Source organism: Quercus lobata, chromosome 11 (assembly GCF_001633185.2).
Source record: "Quercus lobata isolate SW786 chromosome 11, ValleyOak3.0 Primary Assembly, whole genome shotgun sequence".
Classification (NCBI taxonomy): domain Eukaryota; kingdom Viridiplantae; phylum Streptophyta; class Magnoliopsida; order Fagales; family Fagaceae; genus Quercus; species Quercus lobata.
Window position 1 is genome coordinate 46123099 of NC_044914.1, and position 13163 is coordinate 46136261.

At 33.2% G+C, this 13163-nt stretch overlaps 1 long non-coding RNA gene across 5 annotated transcripts; it reads left to right on the forward strand.

Moving 5' to 3' along the window:
• The first annotated feature begins 5091 nt into the window (after nucleotides 1-5091).
• LOC115968863 lies at nucleotides 5092-9223 on the forward strand. Of its 5 annotated transcripts, XR_004086812.1 has the most exons (7): nucleotides 5092-5533; nucleotides 6535-6651; nucleotides 6815-6980; nucleotides 7103-7247; nucleotides 7863-7975; nucleotides 8057-8162; nucleotides 8938-9223. It is a non-coding gene; the product is annotated as an uncharacterized LOC115968863 (long non-coding RNA). The 5 variants fall into 5 exon arrangements; XR_004086815.1 differs by lacking the exon at nucleotides 6535-6651 and having other exon boundaries at nucleotides 5093-5533; XR_004086813.1 differs by lacking the exon at nucleotides 5092-5533 and having other exon boundaries at nucleotides 5548-6651; nucleotides 6815-6985.
• The last annotated feature ends 3940 nt before the right edge of the window (nucleotides 9224-13163 follow it).

Below are 13163 nucleotides of genomic sequence, written 5' to 3' on the forward strand. Positions count from 1 at the left end.
ACTCTTCCACAAGGTGCAGAGCGGTCTTCAGGATCACTTTTCCCGGCTTGCATTTGCCCCCCATCCTTCTTTCATTTTGAGCTTTCCATATTCCCCTGCAAACTGAGATGACCTTCTTGATCAAACCGGGTTAAGTTATTTCCCAATTTTGCAAGTTCTGTAAAACATCCAGGAAGGTCCAAGACTAATCAATGACGAATGGTAGAGCAAGCATACTGGACTCCCATACCTCCCGGGCGTGCTTGTAAAACCATAACAGGTGGCACGTTGTTTCCTCAGGTTGTCCACATAAGACACAAACATCATCCTTAGTAATTTTCCTTCGTATGAGGTTATCCTTGGTGGCTAGGATATTCCGGCCTGCTTTCCATGCGAAGTGTCTTAGCTTGTGTGGGAGTTTCAGTTGCCAAATACCTCTCCAAACCCATTTGCGAATTAAGACGTTTGAGCAATCGCCCCTGTTCTATTCTAGCCTTTTCTCATAGGCTAACGCATATGCCAACTTGACTGAAAACTTTCCAGAATTATTAGTAGCCCAAATCAGCCTATCACGTCTGCCAGTCAAGTTTAACAGAATACCCAAAATAGCTGATGCATCCTCGGCATTGAAACACTAGTTGACCATCTCCACATCCCATTCAAAAGCATCTCTATTTATGAGGTCCTTAACCAGAGAAACCTGCAGACTCGGATTTTCTAGAGATACCACCATGTAGGTGCTTGGTCTTAGCACCCATTTATCGCACCAAACTCTAATGTTATCTCCATCCCCCACCTGCCATCTAATACCTTTTTGCACCACCCCTTGTACCGCCATAAGGCTCCTCCATGCATAGGACGGATTTCTTCCTATATCAGCCTCCACAAAGCTACCATGAGGAAAATATTTAGCTCTAAAGACTTGGCAAAATAGGGAAGAGGTGCTTGTTTGTAGCCTCCATCCCTATTTCGCTAAGAGAGCTAGATTGAAAAGCTTCAAGTCTCAAAAACCCAAACCCCCTACAGAGAGATAGTTAGATGTACCTTTCGTAATATTTTATTTTATATAGATAAATACGTTTGATTAATAAGTTAAACTCTCTTTTTTTTTTCTTTTTTTCTTTTTTTAATAGGTTAGGATTAATAAGCTAAACTTAGTAAAGCATAATAAGCCCAAATACATATAGTCATATACTAAACTGCTAATCTAGAGTTCATACATGCAATTGACGTAGACATTTTAGTGATTGGTTAAGACTTCAATGATTTGAGTGGCATTAGAACACTAGCATCAGGTGTGCCAAATACTAAATATTTGGCATTGTGCACACTAAACAAACAAAAGCTCACCATTATCAGATGTTTTAAATCTCAAAATTTTTAGCATTAAGCTACAATGACATTCTAAATATGAGACAGTAGGGACATATATGCTAAAACTTTTTATTTTTATTTTTATTCATCTCTCTCTCCTCCGTACTCTCTCTCTCTCTTCTCTGTCTTCTCTTATCTCTCTCGCTTGTGTTCTTTTTGTCTCTCTCAACCCACCTCCATAGCAACAACAATCAAAGATCCACCTTCAACAACACCTTCGCCAATCACCATTGATTACAGCAAATAAAATCACCGGCAAAAACCACCAAGCACCATCTTTAACCACAAAATCCACCTGTTAAAGATATATTAGCCCATTAGCATAGGTCCAAGCCTAATTCTACTTTGTGTGCAAGCCAAGTCTCCTACTTGTACTAGAAGTCTATTAGTCTAAGGTTTAGTCTACTATATATACACATATTATAATTCATTGTAACACAAGATTTGTATTACACTATAATATATTATTGATGTAGCCCTTTAGGGTTTCCTCTATAGATGTAGGCCGTTAGGCTGAACCACGTAACCTTCGTGTGTTATTGTGTTTTATACTTTATGCTTTCGCTTCTGCATCTATACTAGCATATTCAGCATGGTGTATCAATGCTAATATTTAACACCACCAAACCCAATCATAGGCAAAACCCATTGATCACAAAATGCTCAATCACCAGCCAAACCCATCGATCCTAGCAAACCCAATCACCGGAAAACCTCACCGATCACATCAAACAAAATCACAACCAAACCCATCACTGGCCAAACCCATTGCCTCTTTCTTCTCTTACTGAGTTCGACCCTCGCTATAGGAGGAGATCAACTGGTGGAGATCGGCATGGAAGAGATTAGCTAAAAAATTTTCCTTCGGTGGTGGTGAGTTTCAAACATGTTTTAAGTTTTTTTTTTTTCCTCCCATGGTGGTCACCAGAGAGTTTTATACATATTGTGATTTGTGATTAGTTGTTGGTGGAAGTGGGTAGTGGGTTTGAGGTGGTGGTGGTGATGAGGTTTTTTTTTATTTGGTGGTGGTGACTGGTGAGTTTCAAAGAGAGAGAGAGAGAGAGAGATTAGTGAAAAGAAGATAGAAGAGAAAGCTTCAGAATTTTATTTTAGAGAAGTTGGCAGAGAGCAAGAGAGAGAAAAAGAGGGAAATAATTAATGTTATTTTAATATTTATCTATATATATTAAGAGGTTTCGGAAGTTAATTATTAATTTTTTTTATTGTCAAAGGTACCCCTAATTTAATTAATCTAAACTAATCAAAATGAGGTTAAAATAGTAAATTTTATCCTCAATAAATTCCTACCCACTTTGAAATAGTATCGCACGTTCTTTTTAAAAAAATGAAAGTATATATTAAGAGGATTCGAAAATTAGTTATTGATTTTTTTTACCGTTAAAAGTACCCCTAATTTAATTAATCTAAACTAGTCAAAATGGGGATAAAATAATAAATTTTATCCTCACTAAATTCCTACCCACGTTGAAATACTATCCCACGTTCTTTTTTAAAAAAATAAAAGAAAAATACCCCGGCCACCCAAAAAAAAAAACACTCCCAGTACACCGAAACACTCCCCACGTTCAGCAACCCAAAAAAAAAAAAAATCAAATAACGCTCTATCAATTATCTACCCACGTAATCTATCAAAAAATAAAATAAAATTATCTACCCACGTTCTCACAAATACAAACTCATCCCAGTAGTTAAAAAAAAAAAAAAAACACACACACTCTCTCTATCAAATATCTACCCACGTTCCTATTGAAAAAAAAACTCCAAGTACACCAAAACACTCCCCACGTTCATTAAAAAAAAAAAAAAAAAAAAACCTTCTCAGCAGTTGAACCTCTCACAAATACAAATGCATAATATTCATCACACCCCTAGGAATTTTTTGTAATTGAAAAATGAAGTAATTTCAAATTATAATCCTCTAGGTATTTTGTGATTGGAAAATGTAGTAATATCAAATTACAATAGATGCAAATTATTAATTTTTTCTCAAAAAAATAGAAGAGCCTTTGAGCACGCGCCTAGTATATATTATTTTAATGTATAGAATTGAAGAATAGAAGATATGATATAGCACGAACTGTAAAATAGTGTGTTAAAATAATAAAGTAGCATTTTTTATCTGTTAAAATAACATAATTATTGAACATCTGATGATGATGATGCTTAGTACCTCCCTTTAACCTGTGCATTAAGAACTCCCCCCCCACCCCCCCCAAAAAAGAAAAGAAAAAAGAAACCTTGTGAATGAAGGGTGTGCATGAGTTGGATTGGAGAATTTTTTTCAACCTAATCCAACTTTGTTATGTTGAAAATGCTTAACCTAACCCAACTTATTACATATGTAGAAAACAACCCAACCCAAGTCAAGAGCCAAGTAGGGTTGGTGGGTTATGCTTAAAATGTTTTTATGCCTTGTAAAAAATGGGGTTTTCATAAACTATTTAAGTCCACTTTTTCAATAAAATTTTAGAATTTACATTATATGCCTAAATTATATTCTAAATTTCTAATTTCTCAAAATACTAATATAAAGCAAAAAAAAAAATAAAAAAATAAAAAAATTATATATGTCAAGTTACCTTGGGTCAATTGGGTTGAAAAACTATCGACCCAAATCCAACCCAACTTGAGGTTAAACAAAAGGTCCCAATTTAACCCACAATCCCATGAAAAATCATCCTGAAGTGTTGGGTTCGGTTAGTTTCGTCAAGTTTGCGCACACCCCTACCATGCCTATATATAAGAGATGGAATAAAAAAAATAATTGGATGAAACTAATAAATATTTTATTAAACTTCAACTCAAAAATAATATAATCATAAATAATAGATAGAATTTGTAATTTGCAATTGCCCAAACAGTTGATATGCACATGAAATACATAGCCAACTATTGTGTGAAACTCAAATTCCCACTTTTAAAAACAAGTAAATATTAATCTAAAACTAAAAGCAAAACAAAGTGACAAAGAGAGATGACCTATGATGAAAAATTAAAACACTGAAAAATGCATAAGCCAAAACAGATTTACAACCAAAAAAAAAAATAAAAACAAAATGTAAGAGGCACGAGCACAAATTAGTGTTGCAGATGGAATCAGGAATCCATCATATAAATAACATAACCAATTAAAAATCAACCAAAGGAAAAAGAAAATTGAATAAATAGGAGGAGTAATCACCTTTTGGTTTTGTTGTGTGCAAAAATGGAATGAATGAGAGAGAAAAAGAGGTGAACAGAGAGTAGTAGAAAATTTATGGTAAAAAGATGGAAAATGAAGCATTGGGGTAAGAGTAACAATAGGGTGTGAAATTATGGGGGAGAAGAAGAGTAAAATAGAATGAAGAGGAAGGCTACATAGAGTGCAGAGGTAAGATTTGGATTGGATTAACAAAAAATTAAAGAAGAAATAAATTGATTTTCCAGTGACGCGGTGCAACAAGAGTTTAGTGAAATTCAATCCTTAATTATTAAATATTGTATAGATTTAGTGTGAAATGAACAATTATGGTTAACTAGTATTTGAAGACATAAAGAATAAAAATGTTCAATATGAATAATAGTAAAACATAGAGAGAGATTTCTCTAAATTTTATGACCAACAGCACTTAGCACTACAAGAAACTTGATTTGTTTCGACCCACATTTTTCGAGGGTTCACAAAACACCATGAAAATAAATGCTAATTAATGTGCCAGGCCTGATTTAAAGCAACCTTATTTTGTGGGTCACAAATTTTTAGAAGAATCCTTGAAATAAACTACTCCATACCACCGATATTTTAAATAAAAGCAGGCAGTTTTTGCTCTCCCGCGTGAGCTGGCTTCAAGTATCTACCTTTTTTCAACGCAACCCTAACCCAACCCTTAAAATAGATATCTAAAATAATTTCATCCCTTGAGATAGATAGAGAGGTATATTCCCATTTAAAAAAAAAAAAAAAGATAGAGAGGTATAAACACACATTTTCGTTCTCTCTCTCACACTGTAGTCATTTTCCATTTTCGTTCAGAAAACTCTCTCAGAAACTCAAATATCAGAAAATTCACTCTCTCACAAACTTCCATTGCTTTTGTACTTTGAATATCGGAATCTGAATCAGCTTCCACAACAAGCTTTTCTCTCTCAATCACTCAGAGACTTATATCCGATTCTATAGGTACGATCTTCTACGGCTTTTCATTTCATTGCATTTCTATAGATTTACTCAGAGAAATTGTTTGCAATGAATAGGCTTTGTTTGAGTTTTTATTTATTTAAAAAGTTATATTTATTTCAATTACTTTGAAATTCTAGCTCAATTCGTTAGCTTTGTGGTGGAATTTGAGCTCGATTAAATTTCTTTGGACTCGTTTAGAATCTGTTTGGTTGTTGAGAAATCGTAGGAAAATAAATGAGTTTATATTGTATCGGTTTTGTTGAGATTTTTTTTGTTGAAAATTTTTAGTTTTTTAATTTTTTTTAATTTTTATAATTTTATTGTTGGTGTTTTCAATTGGTAAATTTTCTAGCTCGAATCCCTAACCGTTAACTTGTGCTGAAATTTGAGTTCTATTAAATTTCTTTGATTCATTCGAGAATCTATTTGGTTGTCTAAAAATTGTAGGAAAAGAATGATGTATTGGAGAGGATTTTGGGATTGAATTGGCTTTGTGTGTGTGTATATATTCAATTGCTTAAATTTCTAGCTTAAATTGTTACTTTGTGTTGGATTTTGAACTCGGTTATCTTGTTCATTCTGGTTTGATTTGAGCTTAAATTATTGGTTGATTTTGCTATTGGATTTTGGATGAAAAATAGTAAGTAAAGCTTGAATTTTTAGGTTCTATGTGGAAAGATTAAGTCCTGGAATTTGATCTAGATCTTGAATTTCTATAGCTAAGGATTTATTGCATTATTCAGATCTACTCACTCGATGATGATTTTGGGTTTTAATGATAGTTCAAAATGGAAGTATTCAGGGCTTTAGATTGTGAATTTTGAATCTTTTAAGGATGATAAAAAGATCTTTCGGTACTGTTCTTTATAGCCAGATTCTTCAGATTAGATTGATGTTATTTATACTTCAGTGACTTGATGTGAGAATTCGTGTGCTTTGTATTGCCAATGTGCTATTAGTAATGTCTTTGATTGTGTTTGCAATGCCTTTTTCATGTGGAGGTTCAAACCATTTATGCAAAAAGAACCTGCGGGGCTTGAAGGCCATTCGCTTGATTGATCATAAAGGACTAAGAGGCATTGGGAGAGGAACAATAACTTACTGCTTGTGTTATAGTAGTAAGAATTCATATTGCACTAGGAATTTAAAAAATACAATATCTATCATGTCTATTGTAATATATAATGTGCAACTCAGGTTTTTCACTCTACCATACTGCACTGGTGATTTGGCTGAATGAAGTCCTGTTTAATTCATTTGAGTCAATCCATTGGTTTCCAGATGGGAGCATCCAAGCTTGTACAAACCCTCTTGTCTCAAGCACATGGAGGAGGTACTACTTAGTTGGAACCAAATCTATTTCTCATTAAGGATCAGCTGTAATATAGGTTTCCCCAATGGATACATTGATTTCTCATTAAGAAGACAATTCAAATCGGATAATACAGTTACGTAAGCTATTTCAGTGCAAGTAGATTTATATGCATTCTATTTCTCTTTATAAGTTATTGTGCATGTTTTCTTAAGTTATTTGATTGTACTTATGATATTAAATTATAATTTTTTTAGGGAGAGTCTGAAGCTCATTCATCATTAGAAATTCTATTTCACAAAAATATGGCTTTTAGCTACTCAATTTGAGATCCGGCAGTTAAATCTCAAGGCTGCACTACAGATCCTACGCAATGCAATTGGAAAAACTCCTAAAGATAAGGTAATTTACTGGTTGAGTTTAAGTATGTACTATAGCATATTTTTCTGGAATGGAAGATTGCACCACCAAAATTAGTTTTGAGGGAGTTCTAAAGTGTCTAGATTAGATTATGAGAATGTATTATCATAGTGACGAAATAACAATTCCTTCAAACCTTTGGGGCACAAGCAACAAAAACTATTGGAGGCATGTCGTGTCATAAATTTTGGAAAATTGTCCTTTTCCCTTTTTATCAACGTAAATCTAAAATTTACTCTCTATCGGTTGCCAATTATGATCTGCATCGTGGTTGTTGTTGTTTACTCTGTATGGGTGTATTAATCTAGTTAATATGTATACTTTGCATTTTATGGCCAGCCAAAGGTTATTCCATCTACAAAAAAGACCCCCCTTTGAATGTCATACCTTCCCTACCAGAGAATGAGTTCAAGAAGTTTAATACAATGTTTGAATTTTCTGCCTCTTGATGTCAATTTTATTACGAATCATGCTTCAAAATTTTCTCTGTCTTGGTTCAAGCTTGCCAAACAGTGTAAGATAAGTTTTGGTGGTATTCCACTTGCATGGAACACATAATAGTCCTAATATCAGTTATTTTTTCTGTTGTGGTATTAGGCAAGATAGTGGTGTCCTTGGCCATTACTGAGGCAGCTTATACGCCCATGTTGCACTCTCGCATTTTTACCGAGACTGAAAAGTACTGTGACCAGGAATTTACCACTTGCAAGGTATTTAAAACTAATATTTTATCAATTTACCTTCGTAAATTTATACTCTTTTTTTTTTTTTTTTTTTTTAATTAATTGCAGGAGGATCAGCCATTGTTTGTCCAATTTTGTGCAAATGATCCAGACATTTGTTAGAGGCTGCAAAGAGAGTGGAACCTTTTCGTGACTATGTTGACATCAATTTGGGGTAATAATTTCTTTTTTGTCTTTTCACTATTAGTGCCATTATATAAGGTTGTTGTGAATTATACATCTTTTGCTGCATTGAGATTTATCTTTGTTCTGGTTGGCTAGTAGATTTACTTGTGTTTCATCTGCAAAGGTTGTATTCCAATTTCTCTCTTAATGTGTTTTTTCCCGAACTTCTTTATTAGTGTGTTTCATACAAAAATACCTGCACATGCTACATGTTGTTCTCCCTTTTGAAAGCTTCCGTGAAATATTGTTCCAACTGAATTTGTTTCCTCATTGTACTAAGTGATATTAATAAGAAAGTGGAACCAACATGTTGTCACCTAATAGACAATGATTAAATTTCATAACCTAAACTTGTATTTTACAGATTTTTGATTTATAGAAATAACTCAAGGAAAACTTTGAGCTCTTGCTATTTGAAAGAATATAGCTTTCGTCTCCACTTTTCAAATTTTATGCACTTGATCTATAATAATTTTCTTGGTAGTGTGAGAATATAGTTAATGGGTTAGCCTAAAAGCTACTATGGATTAGTTCATTATTGCTTTTATCATTACAAATTTTAGTTGCTCTGTTGAGTTGTATCACCTCACTATCAGCCCAATCTAGTAGTGATCACTAAGGTATGAAGATCATCTCAAGCTAGTCATTGTTTTAGTACTATTGGATAAATTTGGAATGACTTGTTGAGCTGTTGGTACTAGTTTGCTATGTGATATTCTGTTCCTTTAGTCTGATTGTGAAATTTTCATTTTTGTTTTTTTCAGGTGGCTTTGCTGTTAATTTGGGTTGCTGATATAAGGAAACATGTGAAGAATTTAGAATTTGGGAAGGGACATGTATATAAAGCTGTGCATGTAACCGATTTTTATTTCCTTTCATCAACTTTGGCCTTATATAGGATGTATTAGGATTTGTTCTGTTCAACTACTACCATGATAGATTGTGCAAAGAACCTTGTTTTTACAATTTAAAACTCTTGCCCCTGTTGACTATTGAATTAGATCATATAAATATTGATCGGGTTAATTTGACTTTTGGTATCATATAAATTCATACAATTATGAATTTTTGTGTATGTGTATGTATATATATATATATATATATGTTTGTGCATGATTGTGGTTTTTTTTTATTTTTTTATTAAATAAAATAAAATCTTGTTTTGAGGGTCAAGAGACCCCTTAAATAACCTTATTTATCAAGGGTTGTAGATATAATTTTTTTAAACCTTGGTAAAAGGTTATTTAAGGGTCTCTTGACCCTCAAAATAAGATTAGAGCACTTATTTTAAGGGTCACGAAGGTCGTTAAAATTTCTTTTTCGACAGTATATATTTCGAAGGTTCTCAAGGGTCAATTGGACTCTTAAAATAATTTTTTTCAACGGTTTTTAATACTTTTTTTAAGGGTTTTGACCCTTGAAAAAAGTCAAATTTGTTGTAGTGTAGGTTATAAGCCCAAGGGGTTGGTCTAATACTTTCCAAGATCTCATGAGGTACATATGATACAGGGTTCAAATTTTTAGCTAAGATCTTAAGGCCAATTCCAATATATTCCTTCTTGTAATTACCAAGTTTGTGTGGAACCATGAACTTATACACACTTACGTTCTATTTGTTTCATTGGAAAACCTTTTGTAAAAATAATTTTCAATGTTTTTTAGTATTTGGTAGCATCATAAAAAATGAGTTAAAGGAAAACTATTTTTGGCCAATAGAAAAAGTATGGCTTATTTTTAGAAGTTGTTTTCTATTAAAACTTTTTTGGAAAACAACTCTATCTCACAGTATGCTAAATAAAGGAATTAGGAGACTTATTTTTAACTCATGAAAGGTTGCTACAAAATATATGAAAATGGGATAGTTTTATAGAAAATACTTTTTTGAAAAATGACTCATTTTCTATAATAAAATATTATTGCCGAAACAAACAGAGGGTTAAGGGTTTCTCAAAAAAATACTATGTTGAACAATAATTGAATTAATGCTACACATTAAAACCCATTGTACAAACTTAAACTTGAACATATTATGATTTTCAAAAAAAAAAAAAAAAAAAAAAAAATTGAACATATTATGTATAACAATATATCCAATTAATTTTGACATTTAATTGGGTTTTGCACGATAGTCCACTTGTAACTCTCTTGGTGGTTTCAGTAAAAAAAAAAAAAAAGTGTCTTGGTGGTAGCCGTTGCCTTGGGTTCAAACCCTACCTTCACCAATATATTACTTAACCAAAAATAAAGGGATTACTTTCAATTCCTTGTAATAAATGCAAATAATTAAGTGATTGACCATTATCTAACTTTTAGACAGACGTCACAGACCTAAGGTTCGCACTTAAATTTAAACCTTGCACCAGCAAATGATAATTCTTTACTAGTCTTACTCAATCCGTGAGACAAACTTAGATAATTTAAAATATAGCCAAATAATGAAAAAAAAAAAATTTTAGGTCGACTTATTATTTTTGTGTTTTTAATCTAGTAAAAAATTGGTGAATGTTTCCAAATTATTTAAATATAATATTACCGCACATAAAATGAAATTAAAACTTATGATTTAAATTAAATTCATTTTAAATATTTTTACAAAATTTAAAAGGACAAAGTTTAGCTACAAAATCAGTTGTAGCCTAAGACTACGAACTACTCTAATAAAATGACATGTGTAAAAAATGGCATGTGCAATGCACATGATTACTTAAGTAAATTTAACCCAACTAACCTTAGTTAACTACACTACCTATTAAAAAAATAAAAAATAAAAACTAAAAACCTAAAAGAACCTATACGTATAATCTCTCTCTCTCTCTCTCTCTCTCTCTCTCTCTCTCTCTTTCATCGACTTCTCTCTCTAAACCGTAACCCAGAAACCCAGCTCCCACCAGTCACCCAAAGCCTCCTGTCTCCACCACCGGCCAACCTCAAATTTTGTACTATCTCCACCACTGGCTCACCACCTCAAATCCTCCTCTGTCTTTTCCGCCGGCCCACCACCTTAAATCCTCCTGTCTTTACCACTAGTCCACCCAGTTCCGCCACTCAAAGTCACCTCTTGTGTGTCGCTCGCCACTTCACCGGTCAAAACTAAATTTTCTTTTGTTTTATTTAAAGAAAACTAAATTTACTCTTTAATTCTATATTTTTTTCTGAATGAATTGTGTTTGATTATTAATGTGAGTTTTGGATTTACTGGTTTTGTTTGATTATTAATGTAAACATTATCGCTATAGTTGTATTTATCTCAACAAGTAAAGAAATTAATGATGTATCTTTGGCTATGTTGCCAGATTTTGTATACCCGTCAATCCAAGAAACAATGTCTCAATGGGGTAGCCGGTCAAAGAGGAGATGTGCAGATTTAATGCTGCTAGAGATGGCATAAACATGAAGCAAGGAATTTGTGGCATAAATGTCCAAGTCAAACCCTGTTTTTATGATGTGAGCATGGATTTGTTGGCTTTCTTCCAAGGCTAACATATGGGAACATGCTTTAAGTAGGATAGGAAAGGTGTAAGCATTGTGTGGGGTTGAATGACATAGCTGTTAATGGTACAGAAGGAGGTCTTCTTTTGGTTCATTGCTATTTGAGCATCTCCTTATCATGGTGTTCCACATGAAAGTAATGCGTCTGCTAATTCTGTCAAAAACCTTCCGAGCATATATTAAGTTTCCAAAATCCAGTGAGGTACTGAAAGTTAGAAGCCTACTCACTGGAATATGGTCTATAATGAAACCTGTTTTGTAAATGCGAGCATGAATTTGCAATAGTTCCATCATATTTGTACATCTTTCAAGTAGAGATAATGTTTGTGCTACATTTGATTCGAAGGAAAGTTGATTTGGTGGATTCAACAAAATAGGTGCAATTGAATTATTGGTACTCTCTATTGCTACTTGACTGCCTAGGCTCAACAACATTCAAAACAGAAGCTTTTGATGATAACCATTTTTAAGAGGGCTATGATTCTAAATACTCATTAATTAAACAGCTTTGACTACAATGAGAAGCTCCCTCGACAAGTTAATGACTCCAAATTTTTAATTGATCAAAGTTTGTTGGTACTAAATTAGAGAACCACAAGAGATGCTTGTAGAAACATAGGGATGCAGAGAATGAAAATAAAATGAATGATACAGCATAGTTATGCATTGTGTAGCACTCTACTATAGCGATAATGTTTACATTAATAATCAAACAAAAACGGAAAATCCAAAACTCACATTAATAATCAAACACAATTCATTCAGAAAAAATTAATAGAATTAAAAGAGTAAATTTACTTTTCTATAAATAAAACAAAAGGAAATTTAGTTTTGACTAGTGAAGCGGCGGAGCGACGTACAAGAGGTGGCTTTGAGCGGCAGAACTGGGTGGGTCGACTGTAGTGACAGAAGGATTTGATATATATGGTGGGCTGGCAGTGGAGACAGTTCAGAATTTGAGGTTGGCCAGCGGTGGAGACAGGAGGCTTTGGGTGACCGGTGGGAGCTGGGTTTCTGGGTTACGGTTTAGAGAGAGAAGTCGATGAAAGAGAGGAGAGAGAGAGAGAGAGAGAGAGAGAGAGAGAGAGAGAGAGAGAGATTATACGTATAGGTTCTTTTAGGTTTTTAGTTTTTATTTTTTATTTTTTTAATAAGTAGTGTAGTTAACTAAGGTTAGTTGGGTTAAGTTTACTTAAGTAATCATGTGCATTGCACATGCTATTTTTTACACATATCAGTTTATTAGAGCAGTTTGTAGCCTCAGGCTACAACTAGTTTTGTAGCTAAACTTTGTCCAATTTAAAATTAAGCAATAACAATAGTTTTTTTTTTTTTTTGGTTGCTGAGCAAGAGTAAGAGTCAAAAATATAGTATGGTCCATATGCATGGAGCAAATTTCTCCAGGTGGATGTAGCATCAATGGTTCATCTCTAGGCTTTCAAGTCCTAAAATATAGTTTCATTTTTTGTTTTTAAATACATACATACATATATATGTTTCA